The 5,287-nt window shown below is 34.9% G+C and overlaps 1 protein-coding gene across 1 annotated transcript in view; it reads right to left on the bottom strand.

The window, feature by feature from the left end:
* Positions 1–532: 532 nt before the first annotated feature.
* Positions 533–5,287, bottom strand: part of sh3bgrl2 (SH3 domain binding glutamate-rich protein like 2) — a 112,966-nt gene continuing 108,211 nt past the window's right edge. The window contains exon 4 of the mRNA XM_072553391.1: positions 533–5,287. This exon is cut by the window's right edge and continues 222 nt beyond it. The gene's annotated coding sequence lies outside the window, so the exon portion shown is untranslated.

Here is a 5,287-nt window from a genome sequence, read left to right as displayed (position 1 = left end):
AGTGGTGTGAAACTAATACATGGCAAAGTCATTTGTGAGAAAAGCCCACCTAATAAGTTAATTGTGTATGTCATTATTACCTGTAATCTAGTTCAGACAAAAAGTAACGTAGTCTCTTAATACTTTAGTTTGACCTTGCTCTTACTGTCTGCAGGGTCACAGATCAAAACTATCAATGCTTAAATGCAAAGATGTTGCAAAGACATTTGGTTTGGAAAGAAGAAATTCTTGCATTGCTATATAGCTGTTAATCTTTCCAGATTTGACCTAGGCTGCTTGCCTTCCAGTGGAATAATGGGAGCGTCATATGCCATTTCTGATCTGGGAGCACCCATTGTTCACATTTTCCAAACCCCAACACAGTCATATTCAACTTGAAATATGAACACTGTTTTTCTCTCTCTATACATGCTATCAGGCCTGCCCAGTATTTAATTTTTATTCCTGATTTAATGCTGCTTGATAAATTTGCACTCCTCCTCCCACCCGAACATCTGACTCATTTATGAGTAGTAGCAAAAAAAGCCTTGAATATTGTACATAGCAATATGTTTATTTCAACAATAAATTACACAGTTACTGTGTCAGTAGTTTCATAATCACATATATTAGCTTGTCTATATGACATTATTGTAATGTGAAGACAATGGAAAGTATACACAAAATTCAAACTCTTGCATTCAAAATCTGTAACAACTATATAAATACATCCATAGGACACTTGGGCAGACAGACTAAATGCATTAATAAGTTTTCAGTAACCTAGTTTAAGCTGAATTATGATTAGTTACACAGTGAAATAATTAAACGCAGTTTGCAACACCAGCATTTTTACTTTCACTAAAATAAATTTAAATTCAACAGGTTCATCTCCTTCAGGTTTTGTTTTCATCTTTTTGTTTTTAATTTAGAATACAAATGGAAGAACTCTAGCTTTAAAATAGTAAGTGGATGTGCACAGATTAGCCAAACAATTCCTGAGGGGACACATCAAAGTTCTGCCCATTTATGCACTCATTCCATCAGTGCTAAATTACACTTAGATATCCTACCAACTTCAATAGCATATGCTCAATGTAAAAGTGGGCAGAATTATGTGTAAATCAACATTAACAATGGAGACTAAAGGAAATAACCAAACCCACATCTTATAGTCTCTCTTTGTAAATATTATGTTTTAAGTCATAGTCATTGTACATGCTTATTAGGCTTCATCATATTTAAAAACTGCAAATGGAGAGGTTTTTCAAAGTTCCAATTTTACTGATATTGGTACCATGAGAATACATTGAAAGACACAGAAACAGATATCAGAACAGGGTATAGATGATTTTTTTTCAAAGGAATGAATGAGAATTATAACAAAATGTAAGTTCCTCCTGCACTTTCCACTTCGGTCATAATTTGATGAGATCAATCCTCAGTCCATATCTTACTAGTTTTGTGCTTTACCCAGCAACCATATCAGGAACTATAACAAGTGATAACTTCAACAGATTCTAAAACCACTGGGACCTGCTATTTACTGATCACCCTGGCTCATGACTCAAGACCAGGACTGCAGGATCTAGTTTTATTGCAAGATAGAGTCACAGCTATTTCTTCATCACAAAAGCACTGCTTGTTTCAATGTGTAACCTTTAAAGATAGCTGGTTCATTGTGGATGACTGACAACGTGAGTATAGGTGATTTTAAAATATCTAAGTGATGAAGTTGCACAATATCTTAGTATAATGTGAACAGACATTAATATAAATAATGTGAATGTTTGTTCTTAAAGGACCACTAAAAGGATTGAAAAAATTAAAAATACTAACTGGAACTTTAAAAACTCAGTTGATCAAATACTCTGTAAAATAACATCTAATTCTGAAGGAAGGTCATATAATTCATAGATATCATGAAAAATGTGCAAGTTCTGGACATCAATCCTCACTTACAATTCTAACTCGTTGTATTCCCCAAGTGATTTATCCGTGCCTTAGTGGTACACAAACCATTTTGTTCCCACAGAAAATGTATTCACTTCTTGTTCCCTTTATCCTTAAAATCTTGATTCCATTACTGGAACAAATATTTATTTTGTTTCTTTGAAGAGAGTCAGCAGTCTGTGTAGGCCACAGGAGAATATAGCTAGCCTGTGCATGAAATGGCTGTACACGATTTATTTTGCTTGTATTTCTTTTCATTCTTTTATCTATATGCCATACCTCTATGAATAATTCACCTTTCAGACATATTGTACTTGATGTAAAATACAAAATAAGGAAATTAGTACAGTGCAAATAATGCAGTCAATTTTTGAGTGACAATTTAACCATGCCAAACTGATATTGAGTTCCCTTAGCATCAACAAACATCGTGGAAAGCCAAACAGTTTACAATAAAGCAACTTTCTAAGATGTCTACTGAGAAACTAACTACCAGGTTATCTGAACAATTTTCAAGCATTTAGTCTGAAAATCATAGAAGGAAGCAATCAATTTCCTTTTAGATTTTAGACACACCCCTGTACTGATACCCACTGTGATGGTTGCCTGATTAGGAGCTAAAGCATTGTACTGCATTAACTCCATTCTAATCACCTCAGTATCAAATGTGTTTTCTCATGTCAGAACTACCCCATTGTTGTAATAAGACTTTCTTGACTTACTGCTGAAATAGCAGTAAATTAAGTCTTCAGTGCAAAGCACTCCTGGAGGGTGAACATTGTTCAGGGGTTTTTTGTTTGTCTGCCACTAATTTCTTTAAAGAACTGCATAAATTCTGAAAAATTGATAAATATATTTTTCTGCATTCCACAGATCTTCTATATTAGAACCACTGACAAGCAAGTGAAAAGTATTCCCTCAGTTATCTCCAATGTTTGAATATCCCTGTTAGTGTACAGACAGTGACACATCAGTTAAAAAGAAAGCCTAAAGCATTAATGGTAAAGGTAATTAATGTGCATTACTTCATAGTGACTTAAATTTAATGCAATGCTTTATTGTGATGTACAGCTTTCTAAATGTTTAGCATAATTTTCATGCTTTGGTAAGACCTTTGCTAGCTGGGGGCACTTCAGTTGCTACACAAAGTCTTGATTCACCAGAATTAACTGCTGTGCTGACTACAGGGTTTTATGCCTACAGGAATACAGGGAGACCTTCTCAAGCACTCTTCAGTCAGGTTCCCCACAATTAACGTATGTCAAGGAAAGCACTGCACAGAATGTTGAACAAGCCACAAGAACGAGAGAATGGGTAGCAGAGCTGGGGGTCATGTGTTATCAATTACAGGCAATATTATTTAAAATTAAAATGAGTGAGACAATAGTTACATTACATACAAAGGATATTTTTTTTGAAGCTGGTCCTGGAATGCAAAAGCATACAAAGAAGCCCAAGGTTGACTCTAATTGAATCACAGTGCAGACAATGGTCCTAAAACTGCCAAAGGGGCGTAATCTCTGTCCCACCATAACTTCTGCAAAACATCTGGGGTGGCATCCATTTGTCAGCTAATTACTCCACTTCTCCAGGAAATTTGCTCATCCTCTGCCAAAGTTATCACAGGACACTGGAGAAGCTCGGTAAAGATTTGGGACTGACAGACCTTAGGAATTTGCAAATTCAGTTGCAGAATGCAATGGATATTTTCTTATTGTGGACCATAAAAGCAAACTCAAAATTTTAATTGTATTGCATTCTTGTAAAGCAAGATACCTTAAAGCCACCAACAGATTGAAGGAGATGTTAGCCAGTCTTGTCAGTTCTCATGGATGACAAGAAAATTGAAGGAGAATCATGGATTGTCGATAATATTCATGAAGCAGAATGAATTCCAAATAGGCTTCAAAATAGATGGGCAGAAATTATACAGCTGTCTTCATGGAAATTAACTATTTCCCCATTTTTGTGTTTATCAGGAAGAGACTGATGATTAAGTGCATCAGAATAGTACTGAATGCCAATGTGACAATGATTGAGTTCAATAAAATTACATGTATTAAATCTTGCCTTTCTAAAACAAAGAAGCACTTGGGAAACGAGTTTTCATTAGGAATTTAAAATTCTAAACGGAATATTTTCTAAATTAGTGTGAATAGGTTTGACAGCAGAACATGGGTTAGCAGTACTAAGAAAACCATTCACTCTGCAAGTATAGGATTTATTATATTGTTATTGTTATTGATAAGGTAACTAACAGAAAGCATAGATTATCCACATTACTACTGTGTTTTATAATGAGACTCATTTACCTTGTCTCCACAACATACTTGTGCTCACACCAATGATGTTGTTGCCTCAATGCTCAGGATATGGGGATTGTGACAGAATGGAAGAATTCCAGCTAACTCCTGTACATGTTTATTGTAAATTTAGACTTTGTGCTCTTTCTGGACTTATTTTTCTCTAACATATGACAGGAGTTGATTTGAATGGTCCAAGTGCAGCCGTGTCTGAGTGGAAATGTTTCTAGGAGGTTAGGTAATTTAGTAATAAGGCTTACAGACATCTACTTCACTTCATCACTTTGATTAGGCATCCTTTCCTACCCTTTATGTCTATAATATTTGTGTTCCTTTTTCTTAATAGACATGATTATCACTCACAAAAAAAATCTAATAAGCTTATAAATTTACCACTGCAATGGAAACAAATTGCATCTCTAAATGTACCTGCCTGGTCATCTACAATAAATATCTGTTGATCTACAATCAAAAGAATTCTGGCTAGTGCAATTGATGTTAAATTAAACGGACCTTGAAAGATATCAAGTACAAGAATAGATAGCAACTGCAAATCAATATCTTAGTTGGGAGGAAAGTTCCAACTATGCCTTTGTATCAGTCATGTGATTTAGTATCACTTCTTTGCAGCAAACATTTACTGGCATCATGCCAGAAATATTCTTAGCATGTTTTCTAATCCAAAGACAGACACAACATGACCAAATTCTCAAAACCTTACTGCCTACAAAAATGAAATTCTTAGAAGTAGTATTGTGTTATTTTTAATATCACAATAAACAGGTTATAACCATACAACTGTTATCTATTTATCTGTTATTCCCCACCCACAGTACACAAGTGGTAAAATTAGGAGATCTTCCTTGTATCACTGTTGATGATAACTCAAGCAATATCTCTTTAACTAGAGTTGTGTTTCCAATGTTAGCAAAGGCAGGCTAGTAAGACAGACAAAACACTGCTCAAGCAAACCAAGATACAATAAGGCAAAATGGCAATCAGCAAACAAGAACCATCCAAGTGAAAAAACATTTGACTGTTCCCAGGTCTAG

This window comes from Chiloscyllium punctatum, chromosome 3 (assembly GCF_047496795.1).
Source record: "Chiloscyllium punctatum isolate Juve2018m chromosome 3, sChiPun1.3, whole genome shotgun sequence".
Classification (NCBI taxonomy): Eukaryota; Metazoa; Chordata; class Chondrichthyes; order Orectolobiformes; family Hemiscylliidae; genus Chiloscyllium; species Chiloscyllium punctatum.
Note: the sequence above shows the minus strand (reverse complement) of the source record. Positions and strands in the feature narration are given on the sequence as shown.